The following is a 15,666-nucleotide window of genomic DNA, read 5'->3' as shown; positions in this document are numbered from 1 at the left end:
TCCACAGTCAAGGGTTCAGATGGTGCCAAAAAAAAAAAAAAAAAAAAAAAAAAGAATAAGAACTAAAAACTGCTTATGAAGTAGCCAGAGGAAAAAGGCACTGATACAGCTGAGGAAAGCATGGAAAGTGGAATAAGATAGGAGTGGTGTACTCGTGATTTCTCCATAATTGTTCCTCCAACGACTTTCTTTTGTGGTGCTATTTAGAGCCTGGAATTTGGAATTCAGATTGAACTTCAGATACTCTTTTTTAGGCCTAAGGGAACTGTGGGCTGGGCTGGGTAGGGGGAAGTGAAGAAGCAGTATAGGGCAACAGAGAAGGGAGAGAGCTTTGGGGTCTGAGTCAGTAAACAGACAAGAAGCAATCCACACAGACCTGGGCTGCAGGGCACCAATTATCAACATTTTCACCCCCTCCCTTTTTGACTTCAAATGCACATAATTACACTGAAATGCTCAATCATGCTTTTGTTTTTTGGCGCACAATTCCCATTGAGCCAGTCACAGCCCTGCTTTTTCTTTTTCTTTTCTTTTTTTTTTTTTTTTAATGTAGAAGAATGTTTACTGAAGCATTGCTTATAACAATGGGAAAGCTTGTGAATGACTATCAGTAGGGTAATTATTTATTGCAACATTGTTTATAAACATTGGAAACAAAGTAAATGGCCCCTCTTGTTACTCTTTTTTTGTTTGTTACTCTTCTTCAGCCTCCATTCTCTGTCTCATTTTCCTACCGCCTTTGAGACCATCCATGTGTATATGTTTATCAGTGGAAAAAATATAATTATTTTTATGTTGTTGAATTTATAATATTTTCCTTAATGGCTTGTCCTTTTCATGTCTTAAATACTGTATATAGTTATGCGAGGGGGTTATACACATTCCTACACATTCCTGCCTGGATAATTGGAAAATCGCTCACTTTTTTATCAAGAATTTGCTGGTCAGTTAGCTCAGTCAGAGCAAGGTGTTATAACAGCAAGCAGCAAGGTCAAGGGTTTGGATCCCTGTACCGGCCAGTCACTAAAATAATAATAATAATTCGAGTGACAATAACATTATGGGAACAATCTTGAAACAGCTCCTATTTCTTTTTTTTTTTTTTTTTGGCAGCTGGCCACTGAACCTTGAACTTTGGTGTTATAAGCACTGTGTTTTAACCAACTGCACTAAACAGCCAGCCCTTATTTCTTAAAGCATAAATGAGTTGCAGAATTTTAATTGTTACAAGTAACAGATTACTTGTGATACATCTTGCAACTATGGGGTTACATCTTTGGGGATTCACTGGAGGGCAATTTTCAATCTCTATCAAAATTATAAATGCATATACTCCATGGCCCAGATCTCCTAAGTCTGAGAATTTTTACTACAGTATTGTCTGCACACATGTGCTGTACTATTTGTAAATGTAGTATTGTATTTATATTGCAGAAGACTGGAAACAACCCAAATGTCCATCAATAGGGGACTGAGTAAGCAAATTATAGTATGTCCACACAAGGACTACACAGCAGTAAATACTACACAGCAGTATAATAAAACAAACTAGGGGCTGGCCTGGTTGGAGTGTGGTGTCGTAACACCAAGGTCAAGGGCTTGGGTCCCCATACAGGCCAACAGGCCAACCACCAAAAGAATAAATAAATAAGCAAACAAATTAATAGATAAAACAAAATAATAAGGAAGTTATTTTTATACCATTGTGTAAAAGGTAGAATATCTAAAATGTATTGTTTAGTGAAAAAAGTAAGGTGGAGAACAACATAAATAAGTGTTTCCTTTTGTGTAAAAGTGTCAAAATAAGAACCTACATTCAGTACTGGCCAGCCCCTACATTCAAATTTGCTTAAATACACTTAAAGAAATCTTGAAAGGATTCATAAGAAAGTAAGAGTAGTGGTTACCAATGGAAACCGGATCAATGAAGGACAAGAATTTAAGAGAGACTTGGGGCCGGCCCGTGGCTCACTCGGGAGAGTGCGGTGCTGATAACACCAAGGCCCCGGGTTCGGATCCCACATAGGGAGGGCCGGTTCGCTCACTGGCTGAGCGTGGTGCTGACACCAAGTCAAGAGTTAAGATCCGCTTACCGGTCATCTTTAAAAAAAAAAAAAAAAAAAGAATTTAAGAGAGACTTGTTTGTTTTGGTGGCCGGCCAGTACAGAGATCTGAACGCTTGATGAAGGAGATTTTCTATTGTACACCTTTTATATAATTTCTGGTATTTGAATCATGTGACAGCATTAACTATTTAAATTACAAAACGTTGGGGCCGGCCTGTGGCTCACTCGGGAGAGTGCGGTGCTGATAACACCAAGGCCACGGGTTAGGATCCCATATACGGATGGCCGATTTGCTCACTGGCTGAGCGTGGTGCTGACACCAAGTCAAGGGTTGAGATCCCCTTACCGGTCATCTTTAAAAAAAAAAAAAAAAATTACAAAACGTTTGGAGAGGGATAGTTAAGTGGAGTATCTGGAGAGTCAGAGACTGTTTATTTAAATAACTTCTTTATAACTTTCCATTCCCTTAGTCCTTGGGGCTAAAATCCTCTCCCTTTCTCTTTATCTCTGGTCTGGCAGGAGTTTCAACCCACAAGAAACATTTGATAGTATGCATAAATTAGAGGGAACAGTGCTAGGTACTGGGGCTCCCAAGGGACAAAGGAAAACAGGACATAGTCCTTGCCCTTGAAGTTGTCCAGGTGGATTTTGTCTTTTCAGTGGCTAGGACAAGAATAAAAATGTTTTCTCCTTTCTACTTCTTCCTCCCTCCTTATAATCTTGCAAAATTCTGGAAATATATTGGAATTCCTACTTAATTCTCCTCCCCCTCACCCGGAGAGCAGTTAAGGCCTGGGGAGCTAAGGAACTTTCCATCAAGCCCAGACTGGAGAGACCTTATGCGAGGGCCAAGACTCAGCTTGCTTCCTCTGAGCCCCTGGAGCCTTGTTGAGGTTCTTAGACCTCTCAGATGCTACTGTGACTGTGGTTTCCGGCTTCCTGAGTTCTCACACTCAGCTTGGTGCTACAGAGATCACACCCAAGTTCTTGCTTTGGGGACTGACATACTCAAGCTTGGTGATATTCAGTACATGGGGTCTGTGAGAGCTATGAGGCTTGCTTTTCTTTTTTAGTTTCCCACTTTTGGGGCTGGCTGGCTAGCTCAGTTGGTTAGAGCACAGTGTTATAACACCAAGGTCAAGGGTTTGGATCCCCGTACTGGCCAGCCACCAAAAAATAAAACTAAACAAAATATAGTTTTCCCCTTTTCCCTTGACAGACTCATTGTAAATGCCTTGGGATTGCCTAAGGACAGATTATGAAGACTTGCTGGGTAGAGGCTGAGAAAGATCAGTTTCCTAATTGAATATCCTATCATATCTTAGGTCTTTAATTCTGCTTTCCTTTAGCTAGGGATATTTTGAATATGCTGGATCTAGTAAGACAGCAATCAGAAAAGCATTTGTATAGAACTTTGCAGTTTATAATACATTTTCTCATATATTATTTAACTTAAATGTGACAATTCTGTGAGTGAGGGTAGATATCATCCCATTGAATGAAAAAGAAAAAGAATATTGAATAAAAATGATGCTTAAGGAGGGTAAGGACTCTTCCATACAGGTTTGAATACTTCTTGTGCTATTGTATACCTTGTATGTATGCAGGGTTTCATTGAGGAGCTGTCATTTTATGGACTGGGACCACACTTCTGAAATAGTTGGATACTTATTAGGTGAGATTTTACTCTCTGGAGTTGAGGCTGCTATTCATTCATTCACTCATTCACAACTACCAGGGGTTTTTTTAGTGTTGTTTTTTGTTTTTTTCTTGGTGGCTGGCCAGTATGGGATCTGAACCCTTGACCTTGATGTTATAACACTGTGTTCTAATCAACTGAGCTAACCAGTTAGCCCCACAACTATTAGTTGAATACTTTCCTAATACAAAGAAAGGCTCTCTCTGAGAAAGAATTGGGAAGTTGGGACCATGCTGAGGAGGATCTTAAGGTGGAAGTTAGATGCTGTAAGGAGGCAGCAGGAAGACCTGGGCTTTAGATCAGAACTTTGTAAACTGAAGCTCTCTGGCTAGCCAGAGAGCTGGGCTCTTCTCAATGCCCAGTTCAGAAGAAGTTGGAAAGTCAGGTTTTTTCAAACTTTTTAATCAGAAAGAGCGTAGCTCTCAAGGTACTTTATTCATATCTCTATCAGGTTATTTTTGCCTGGTTGTAGTCAGTCTCCTCCCTCATCACTCCTCCTCCCCCCTTACCATTTGGAGGAATACCCTTAGGGGCAGATCATTCCTCTCTTCTTTCTTTGGCAGCCTGGACTCATTCATGTGACCTGAAATTGGCCAATCAACAGTGGCTGCTGACCAAGACTTTGCCTCTTGAGTAAGTGACTCAAAGACAAAGGGATATAGGATTGAATCCCAGCTGTGGTATTCACTGCTGCCAGCAGCAGCAGCTACTGCTTCTCAGTGGAGCTGCCCTTGTGCCTGCTTGTTTTCCAAGCCTGCCATCTCTGTTGCTGCTTATTTCTATTTGCTTGAACTTGCAACCGTGTCAGTGTTTAAACTTGTAACAAACACAATTTTTTTTAACTTACAAATTGTGATGATTTACCAGACTGTGAACTCTTTGAGAGCAGGGTCAAAATCTCATTATGTTCTGTGTCTTTGGTGCCCAGCTCAACCCTGACTCAGTATGTTCAGGTTGAATAAGTTAAGAAACATGTCATTATATATATATATATATATTTTTTTTTTTTAAATATGACTGGTAAGGGGATCTTAACCTTTGACTTGGTGTTGTCAGCTAACCGGCATCCCTATATAGGGATCTGAACCCATGGCCTTGGTGTTATCAGTACCACACTCTCCCAAGTGAGCCACGGGCTGGCCCTGATTATTATTATTTTTTTAATGTGGAATACTTCATGAATTTGATTGTTATCCTTGTGCAGAGACTATGCTAATCTTCTCTATATCTGTACTGCCCAGGCCAGCACAGTCGAAGTTTTTGTTGCTCATTCCCCGGTACCACTAAGGGCTGCCCTCTGCCCTGACTACCCCAGCTGAGGAAATGTCCTCTTTAGTCTCCAGCCTTGATTTGAAAAGCACCTCTCCCATGGACTCAGGTCATACATAATAATCTGCTATTTTTTTCCAGTACCGTTTTCTTTCCTTCTATTCCTTCCACAAATACACATTGAGCATTTTCCAGGTTCTGACAGTTCAGTAGTGAACAATGTAGTTCCTAACATGGGAAATAGACGAATACAACCAAGAGAACAAACAAATAAAATAATTACAAACTTTGTAAACTGCTCTTTTTTTTTTTTTTTTTTTTTTTTTTTTTTTTTTTTGTCTTTTGTCTTTTTTCTGTGTCCCCCCCCCCCCCCCTCAGTGTTGCCCCCGTACCGGACCGGGGACCGGCAACGGGATCGCAACCCTCGGTGTCGCTCCTGCGCCTCGCTCAGCCAGTGAGCGGGAACCAGTCTGTATGTGGGATCCGAACCCTCGGGCGGGAGCGCCGCCACGCTTCCCAAGCGGCGCACTATCCAGTGCGCCACCGGGCCGGCCCAAACAAATAAAATAATTACATACTTTGTAAACTGCTTTTTTTTTTTTTTTGTCTTTTGTCTTTTTTCTGTGTCCCCCCCCCCCCCCCTCAGTGTTGCCCCCGTACCGGACCGGGGACCGGCAACGGGATCGCAACCCTCGGTGTCGCTCCTGCGCCTCGCTCAGCCAGTGAGCGGGAACCAGTCTGTATGTGGGATCCGAACCCTCGGGCGGGAGCGCCGCCACGCTTCCCAAGCGGCGCACTATCCAGTGCGCCACCGGGCCGGCCCAAACAAATAAAATAATTACAAACTTTGTAAACTGCTCTTTTTGAAATGAACAGTGATGGGGGCTAGCTGGTTAGCTCACTTGGTTAGAGAATGGTGTTAATAATGCCAAGATCAAGGGTTCAGATCCCCGTGCTGGCCAGCTGCCCAAAAAACCAAAAACCAAAAAACCAAAAAACCCAAACCCAAACCAACCAACCAACGAAACAAACAAACAAACAAACAAACAAACAAACAAACAAACAAACAAACAAACAAAAAACTGAAGAAGAAAATGAACAGTGATAAAGTAGAGAGTAATTGCTATGGGGGAGGCGTGTGAGCTAGTGGAGCACTTCTAGATAATGTGGTCAAAGAAAATTTCACTGAGATGACAAACTGAGACAATTCATGATGAAGAGTCAGTCTTGCAAATAGCAACAGCCAATTCAATGGCCTAGAGGCTTAAAGAGCTTGGAAAGAATCATAGAAACTGACAGAAAGTCAGTGTGACCAGATGAGCAAGGGGGACGGATGCAGATGGAGAGATTGGTAAGTTGTTTTAAAAGACATGATTAGATTAACATTGTAAGAAGTGCAAGCTGGCTGCCCTGTCTTTCCAATGTAAAATAAAGTCGTTATTGACCCCATACATAACAAATGTTTAGCATTTCTTTATGGAACTTGCCAAGTCTCATTTGTAAAACATCTCAGACTTCTCTGGGGTAACTCCAACTTCGACTTGGTCCCCAGAAACAAAATACAGCTCCTTTTTATCAGCAGCAATTGGAATCCATTCCTAAGAGTTAATGACACGTATTGGAGGAGGGATAAGTGCAAAGGCCTTGAAGTGAGAAGGAACTTTGAGTACTTGAAAGACGCTGAGAACGCGGGGGAGCTGGATGGTTTGAGGATGGGAAAAAGGCAGGTTAAGTCCAGACTTTGAAGTGTCTGGGAGGTACTCTAGGTGAAGATTTAGATCTTAATCCGGAGAAGACAGGCAAACTGGCTTTGAGCAGAGGATGGTGTTTTGAAAAGTTCTCACTGTCTGTGTGCGAAGAATGGATTGGAATGGGGTGGAGACTAAGATTAAGGGGGTGCAGACCACCATCATTTCAGAGAGAGTTGATGATCGCCTAGATCGTGTGGTGGCAGTGGGATGGACAGAAGTGGGAGCTTCGTGATGCATTTAGGAGGCAAAATTAACAGGTATTAATAGTGTCCAGTTCTGGGCTTCGCATGATCTCAGTGGTTACGGTTGAGTGGGAACTTCGTGTTCCTGATGGAAGGCGAACTTGGTTCCCGCGCGTCAGGGCGGTGGGCGTGGTCTGAGTGAGCCGTCGCCACGGTGATAGGGCAGGGCGGGGCGGGGCCGGGGGTGGGGCAGCTGGGGCGCTGCGTCACTCGGTGGTGGCGATGGTGCGTGTGTGTAGGGGGTGGGGGATACGCTGGGCGCGTCCCGGGGGTCACGTGGTGCGCAGCACGCAGAGTCCTTCTGTCGGTTGGTCCTGGAGCGGCGCAGCCGGAGCGGGGCCGTGAGGTGAGCTCGCGGCGAGGCGCGGCAAGGCGAAGCAGGCTGGCCGGGGCTGGGCCGGGTCGGTTCGGGCTGGGTCCACGCCATGCGCGGGCTGTGCGGGCGGGGACGGTGACGGACGCCACCGCTGCTCTAGTCCCCTCCCCGGCTCCCCGCCTGGCCCCGCTCGCCCAGCCCTGAGGGAGGCCCGGGGACCGCTGCTGAGAGCGTGGCGGGCGTGCGAAAGGCGCCCAATCCCCGGGGCCTCCCGCGGGAGTGACGGCGGCCGCGGCCAATCAGCACCGCCCGAGGGGGCTGGGCCGCGGGGTGCGGGCCCGGGCCGCGGAGCGGGCCGTGTTGGGGGTGGGGGCATAAACGCTAGGGCCGGAGCTAGAGCTGTGTGGCCCCCAGGAACCCCATCACCAGCTCCCGCAGTTGCTTTGTGCTTTGGGAGCGCATTTTCTTTTATTGGCTCTTTTATCCTATTCTGGGGAGCACACTTCTTTCTCAAGACCCCGAATATGGGAGTACCCTTTCTCTATAGTTTTTAAAATTTGGGCGGCGCATCCCCTTTCTTCAGCTCCAATCCTATAAGATTTTATCTCAATTTCTAAAGCCCCCCAGAATTGACGGTGTACCCCCTTTCCCTAGCCCTCCCCCAAACTGGGAGCACACTCCCTTTCCCAAACCTCCAATCTGAGTATGCTCTCCCTCCCTTAAATCTGAGGTCCAGTAACCAAAGTTTTGGAATACTTTCTTATATCCCCACAACTCCAAGGAAGAATCACCTTTTACAGGCTCCAAATCCTATAATGTGCTTTACAGAATTTTAAAAATTTCCACTAACTTTCCTCTGCCCTTCAAATCTGGGGGTGCACCTCATTTTCAGAGTCTATCGAAAATTCTGAAGTTTATGGGCGCATATTCCGGTTTCACAAATAAAGGATTCACTGCCTTTTCCAGTTACTGTATTCTAAGTTGCACTCTTTTCATGAGTTTCCTGAATCGAAGTACCTTCGAAATCTGGGGGGACACTCATTTTCATATCTGAGTGTATTTGTTTTCTGTGCCCCCCAAATGTACGAAGTGCACCCCTTTTAGTTACACAGTTCTTGGGGTACAGCCACCTTCTGGAAGCTTCTTAAATCTGGAGGGCACACCTTTTTCCTAAATTCTTTAATTCTCAGGTGGTGGGTGGGTGGTCCATGGTAGCATGCCTTCTTAGCCTTTTTTAGCTTTTCTGCCATCCAAGATATTTTCATTCCTCTGTTTCCTTCTCTCTTTGGAACCAAATTCCCCTTTAGGCGCTCCCCCACTCTGGCCAGTGCACCCATTTCCTCTTCCTCTGGTGAGTGTGTATCAGCATGGCACTTTCTCTCTGCTTCTGTGGCCTGTTTTCTGAGCACACATCCTATAGTCACACCACCTGAATGCCCCCGGCACCCCCAGGAGAGGGGTGCCTTTTACATGTCTGCTTTATCTTTTATCTTTTCTTTCACCAACAAGAATTCCTCTCTTGGCTTGCCCTATCCCCAGACGTTTTTCTGGTTTCTGACTCCCTTTGGACATTTTTCTGTTTGCTGAGTGGCTATAGAGATTTCGCCCTTTCTCATACTCTAGTTTCTCTTCTGCTCGTAAAGAGATCTCTACCTTTCTTCTCCCCTCCTCAAGTCCAGGACTGCCTGGCCCCCCAGCACTGGATTCAAACTGGCTTGGAATCACCTGCATTTCTTTGGTTATTCAGAGGACTCCAAATCCTTCTGGTGGTTTGCTTCCTATAAGATTCTGATTAAGTGGGTACTGTTTTCTCCTTTGCTTTATCTTGTACTGGGGGAAAAAAAACCCTCAAGAGATTTTTCTAGTATGCTTCTAGCCCATAAGTGCCTTCCCTACATTTGCTTTATTTCCTTTCATCAAGAAAAGAGGGGGAAAGCCCGTGGTGCTCACTTGGGAGAGTGTGGTGCTGATAACACCAAGGCCACGTGTTCGGATCCCTATATAGGGATGGCTCGTTGCTCAGTGGGGAGAGCACGGTGCTGACTACACAAAGTGAAGGGTTAAGATCCCCTTATCGGTCATCTTTACAAAAAAAAAAGAAAAGAGGTCATTTGGAGGAATCCCTTTGACACTCTTTTTGTTCTTATTCCTAGGGTGCAGATGGGAGGATGGATGTTTATCTCCCCATCATACACTCACATATCTGCCATTCCTTGCCCCCACCCCCCACTTTATCTCTCTCTCTTTTTTTTTTTGGTGGCTGGTGGGTCAGGGGATCTGAACTCTTGACCTTGACCTTGACGGTGTAACAGGGTGCTCTAGACTGGCTGAGCTAACTGGCCAGCTGCCAACCCTCACTTTAAAATCTGCAAATATCTGGGACCTCAGTAGGTTCTTTTTTTGTATTTCCCTCTGCCTTTCCAGATCTTATTCAGCGCTTCTCAGCTTGAACCCCTAACCAGATTAATTTCTCCACAGCTGGAATCCCAAGTGCTTAGGGGATAACGACACCTCTGACTTTTCACTCTCTTGGGAAGCACTTGAGTGTGCAGCTGCATGAGGCCTCAGTGGGGGAGAGGTTTGGGTCTGAAAAGGTACACCAGAAGGACAAGGCAGAAAAATACTGCATTTTCAGGAGTAAATCCTCCTTTGGAGACTGGATGTTTGCTAAGCACCTGCTTCTTAGGGAGGCCGGGGATTTAGTGATACTCCCAGGAACCTGTAGGAATTAATGGAGCTTGTGAAGAAGTGCTCTGAACTCAGTGTTGGAACTTGAATAAAATTAACTGTTGTATTTTCAGAACAACTAAGTTGTTTTATATTTCATATGTATGAAAGTCCTAGAACAAAGTTGTGTTATTTCAGGAAGTGAAATTCATCTCACATTTAGATCATGTTATCATTAGTAAGTACCAAGTTTATTAAAAAGAATTGAAGGTCTATTTGAGCAGTACCTAATAAAATATGGTATACTGAAAGTGAACAGGTACCTTGTCTCTTTATTTAGCTGTTTGATACTTTATCTGTATACTGCTATACAGTTCACCCTCAAAGTATTCTACACCAGTGCTTCCCAAACTTGAATGTACAAACAAATCACCTGAGGATCTTGTTAAAATGCTGGTTCTGATTTGGCAGGTCCAGGGTGGGGCCTGAGTGTCTGCATTTCTAACTGGCAGGTGATGCTAATGTTACTAAACTTCACTTTTAGTAGTGAGGTTCCATACAAAAAACCCAAGATTTCTCTGAGAAAATAAGATGGTGGTGTTTAGTCTTATGCTGGGATATTGTTTTCCATTTTCCCTTTATCCAGACACACATCCCTTAAAGTTTGCACAAGGCCATCGTCTTTTACTGAGAACTGTTAATTATACTCAATTACAGTTATTCTAGCATTTAGCCTTTTGAATCATAGCCAAAACTTCTCCTGGAGTTTGTTTTGGTGTATATTGTCAAATTTAAATGCTTAAATATTCTTGCTTAAATGTCAGCATAATTCTTGACATAGAATCATTCTAGTAAATACTGCATAGCCAGATCGTCTTTCTGGTTCCTCACTGTCATCCTTCAATGAGTAGGGAGACTGAGATACCCCAAATCGGCAGGGTCACAGGGGTTGGAATTTACAAGGAGTGCTTCCTGGTTTTCTGGGTTCTGGAAATGAGACTGGAGAATGCCAGGGTAAATGTAGTTGCCTGGACCTTGAATGGAAGCTGCTGGCTTGTCTCTAAGTAGGTGCTGCATGTAGGCAAATGCTGGTGAGATGACATTCTTTGATGGGGATCATGGCTTATGATGCCCTCCCCCCATTAGTACCCATATGTCTCATTAATTCTTTTTTTTTTTTTCCTTTTTGTCTTTTTTACTGACCAGTAACGGGATCGCAACCCTCGTTGTTGCGCCCGTACTGGGGACCGGCAACGGGATCGCAATCCTTGGTGTTGCGCCCGCACCGTGCTCAGCCAGTGAGCAGGAACCGGTCTCCACATGGGATCCGAACCCTTGGCGGGAGCGCTGCCGCTCTCTCAAGCGGCGCACTCTCCAGTGCGCCACCGGGCCGGCCCTGTCTCATTAATTCTAAATCTTAGTGGGTTTTTCCTTTCTAAATGTCTTAGGTCATCTGTACCCATTTCCCTGGCTGTCACCCGTCATGGCCCTTTTCCAGCATGATCCTAGTCTGGGCCCTAATCAGGATAAACCTGAATGACGACTATTTTGTGTCCCCAGTCCTCCCTCTACCTCTTATGCCTCATTTGAATGTGAGATCCTCTTCAGTAACAGATTTGATCTGGATTGGGCTCTAGTCCCAGTTCATCCACTCATTGTGAGACCTCAGGCAAGTCACTTAATGCTACTGGTTCTTGTTCTCCCCATTTGTAAAGTGAGGGGCCTATTATCTTCAAGGTGTACCCTGCTCTGAGTCTTTGTCATACCTTGCTTTTAAACCCAGTTGTCTGTGGGAGCTTGTGGCAGATCTGATTTCCTTCATGTGCTCCATTGGGCAGTATGCCAGTCATTCCCTTGTCCAAGTGACTTCTGCCACTGTCTCTTTTCTAGCTGAGGCAGCCAGCTTATCCTCACACCCAGCATTCTGCCTCCATGTCCTCTGCCAGTTCCATGCAGTATTTCATTCAAAACTGCCTAAAATTCTCAGAGGTCTTCCTTGAGTTCTCCATTCAATGTTAGCTACTAACCTTCATTACTAAGAGGAGGGCTGTATTTTATATACAGCCATATTTTCTTGTAAGCACTGTTATCTGATGTATATTAAAAAAATGTTTTCCCCTCCACCACACCCAGCTTTTTTACTTTGAATTAGCAGGGCAGGTAGCATGAAATTTAAAGGTGAAGCTGGTAGTTTGCTTTGGATGAAATTTGGGGAAAAGTGAGATGAAATGCTTTTAAGCCCTTTCCCCCAAGATCTCACATATCTGTGGGAATCAGCTACCTGATTCTTCTTCCTGGATTTTAAAGGTGCCTACACTCATCTGAAATTTGAAAGTGTATCCAAGTGCAAACAGCATTTAAAAATTATTTCCAAGTGCTCTTCTTCCTAGGAACACACAGCCACAAAACCCAGACAAGAAATTGCTTAGGACAATGATAAGAAGTCTAAATTCAGGGCCGGCCCGGTGGCGCACTGGGTAGAGTGCGGCGCTTGGGAGCGTGGTGGCGCTCCCGCCAAGGGTTTGGATCCCACATAGAGACCGGTCCACTCACTGGTTGAGTGCAGTGCGGGCGCGACACCGAGGGTTGCAATCCTGTTACCGGTCACGAAAAAAGACAAAAAGGAAAAAAAAAAAGTCTAAATTCAGATAACTTCACAAATAAGTAAAACTAACAGTTCTTTGAAAATGCCTGATTATTCTCAAAGGCAGTTGCCAATGGTGCCTGGAAATCAGGTCTCAGAGGTGTGTATAACCTCCTGACTTTTCTTCCTTCCTCATCTTCCTAGGAAGTAATATGGGGGACATTTATTTATTTATTTATTTTGGCAGCTGGCCAGTATGGGAATCCAAACCCTTGACCTTGGTGTTATAACACTACACTCTAACCAACTGAGCTAACCAGCCAGCCCTGTTTACATTTTTTTGATAAGCATTCTTTAAACCAAAATGTATGCTTAGTCAGTCTCCCTGATTAGATTGTAAGCTTGGAGAAAGGGAGGGTGAAATCATTGTCTTATCCATCTTTCTTAGCAACTGCTCCTTACAGGTTATTGGCTGACTAACTGTGGGGTAACCTAATGAAAACTGGATCCCTGATTTGTAATAATAGTTGGACAATTTTGCTATATTTTGGTGTAGGTCTCCAGCTGTACCTTGCTTTCTTTGGCCAAATGGAATTAATGAGTGTGCAGAAATCCTGTAAAATTTTAGGAGCCTGGTATTAGTCACCAAGTGTAAATAGGGTGATTGTATGAAAAGGAGGTGGTGCTTGAATCAGTGAACTTTGGGGAAGGAAGGAAAGGAGGGTTCTGGGGAAAGATTTAAAATGAGATTTTTATTCGATGACAGTTTATCCCCTGTTAGGAACATACTCCTAGGATTTTAAAGGCAGATTCCTAGGTATGTTAAATGAGTATTTGGGAGCTCTGTCCTAGTAGAGACCCGATTTTCAAGAGATCTCTTTCCCATGTGGAAAAGGTCCATGGCTAGGTGCATTGACATGCCTTCTTTGCTTCTACAGGTGTTCAGGCATTGGGATTTCTAGGTGTTGGAAACTTGGCCTGGAAATGTGGGCATTTTACAATAATGATAACTATAGCTAGCATTTTTGGAGCATTCTGTTGGATTTTATTGAATTCTTATAACTGATCTATTATCCTCTTCTGATGGAGGAGAAAACTGAGACTAACTTGTCCAAGGTCATTTAGCTAATAAGCAGAGCCTGGACTGGAGTCCAAGTTTCTTTGCTTCAAGTGCCAGTACTCTTACATCCTCCTCTCTACAGCTGCCTTACTTTTTCCCCTAGAGGTTTGAATAAGTCACTTTATTATGGTATCAAAACAGCCTGGAACCTATATTGAGGCACTTTGCCACCCTCACCTCAGATTTCACTCTTGACCCTGCAAATGTCCCTCAGTTGTAGAAGCCCATTTCTCCCACCTCAGGCCACCTATCTGTGTCCCCCGCCCCTCTTTTTTTTATTGTGGTAAGTTACACATAATATAGAATTTACCATCCTAACCATTTTTAAGAGTACAGTTCAGTGATATTAAATACATTTATAATGTTGTGTGACCATCACCACTATTCATCTCCAGAACTCTTTATCTTTTTTTTTTTTTTCCCTTTTTGTCATTTTTCGTGACCGGTAACGGGATCGCAACCCTCGGTGTCGCACCCGCACCGCGCTTAACCAGTGAGCGGACTGGTCTTTATATGGGATCCGACCCCTCGGCGGTGCTCCCGCCGCACTCCCAAGCGCTGCACTCCCAAGCACTGCACTCTACTGAGTGCGCCACCGGGCCGGCCCAGAACTCTTTATCTTTTTTTTTTTTTTCCCTTTTTGTCATTTTTCGTGACCGGTAACGGGATCGCAACCCTCGGTGTCGCACCCGCACCGCGCTTAACCAGTGAGCGGACTGGTCTTTATATGGGATCCGAACCCTCGGCGGTGCTCCCGCCGCACTCCCAAGCGCTGCACTCCCAAGCACTGCACTCTACTGAGTGCGCCACCGGGCCGGCCCAGAACTCTTTATCTTGTAAAACCAAAACTCTATATCCATTAAGCAAAATAACTGCCTATCTCCGCCTCCTCTCAGCCCGTGGCAACCACCACCAGTCTACCTTCTGTCACTGATTTTGACTACCTTTCTGCCTTTCTTGAGGCTCCTGGGCACAGTTGGTTTGGGCTGTTTGACTGTCCCCTAGTCCCATAGAATGGTGAATGCTGCCCAGTGTGCTTTGATGAGTATGAAATCGGTCATGCTGTGACCTACACGAGAGTTATATATCTGCAATTCAGAAAGGCAAGAGAGTTAAAAAGGCTACCTTTCATGTCCAGGCTGCATGGTATATGGTGGTAAGGACCCAGGATTTGGAGGCAGATTGTCTGAGTTTGAGCTCTAGCATCTGCTCCGCTCTTGGGGCCACTTGCAACTTAGGCATGTGGCTTCAACCTCTTGGGACTCTCATTGTGTTATGGACATTGGAGGCAGATTGCTCTATCATGGCAAGTTAGTTAACCTGTCTGGACCTCTGTTTCCTCACCCAGGTGTCATCATAACTGCCTCGCATTGATGTTTGCAAGTATTGGGAAATGTTATCCTTTCCCTCTAATTTCCTTGTCTGAAAAATGGGAATAAGAAAACCTAGTATATAGGGTTATCAAAGCTTGGTGATATATGAAGAGTATATGTTAACATTACTACTTCTGTTTTATTCCTCTCACAAAATGTTTGTAAAATTCCCCCATGGGCCTTGTTTGTTAGTTTGTGTTTCATTCGTAACTCTATCAGTAGTATCTGTAAGAGATAAAGACTTAATTTTTTTACTTCATTTTCACACACAAAAACTTAACAGTAATCCCTTAATATCAATAATGGTCAAGTATCCCAAAGGCCTTGTTTTTTTGTTTTTTGGCAGCTGGCCGGTATGTCAAAGGCCTTGTTTTTAAAGGCAGTGTAAATGTAGTGGGTTTTGAAGAAAGTCCTGCTTCTCAAATCCCAGCTCTTCTATTTTGCTGGGTAACCATGGGCAGGTTTTTTATTTACTCTCAGCCTTCTTTTCCTCTTTTGTAAAATGGGATAATACTGCCAATTTCTCTGCACTGTGGAAATGAGATATTTGTCAAGGATTTAGTATGTGGTAAAGAGTAA

General features: G+C 44.3%; 1 protein-coding gene across 3 annotated transcripts in view; it reads left to right on the top strand.

The window, feature by feature from the left end:
- The first annotated feature begins 7,263 nt into the window (after window positions 1–7,263).
- The window catches only part of PHF20 (PHD finger protein 20), a 164,271-nt gene continuing 155,868 nt past the window's right edge, over window positions 7,264–15,666 (top strand). For all 3 annotated transcript variants that reach the window (XM_008569338.1, XM_008569260.1, XM_008569191.1), the window contains exon 1: window positions 7,264–7,373. The gene's annotated coding sequence lies outside the window, so the exon portion shown is untranslated. The remainder of the gene's footprint in view (window positions 7,374–15,666) is intronic.

Source organism: Galeopterus variegatus, unplaced genomic scaffold (genome assembly GCF_000696425.1).
Source record: "Galeopterus variegatus unplaced genomic scaffold, G_variegatus-3.0.2 Scaffold3, whole genome shotgun sequence".
Lineage (NCBI taxonomy): Eukaryota > Metazoa > Chordata > Mammalia > Dermoptera > Cynocephalidae > Galeopterus > Galeopterus variegatus.
This window is presented reverse-complemented; position numbering and strand designations above follow the sequence as displayed.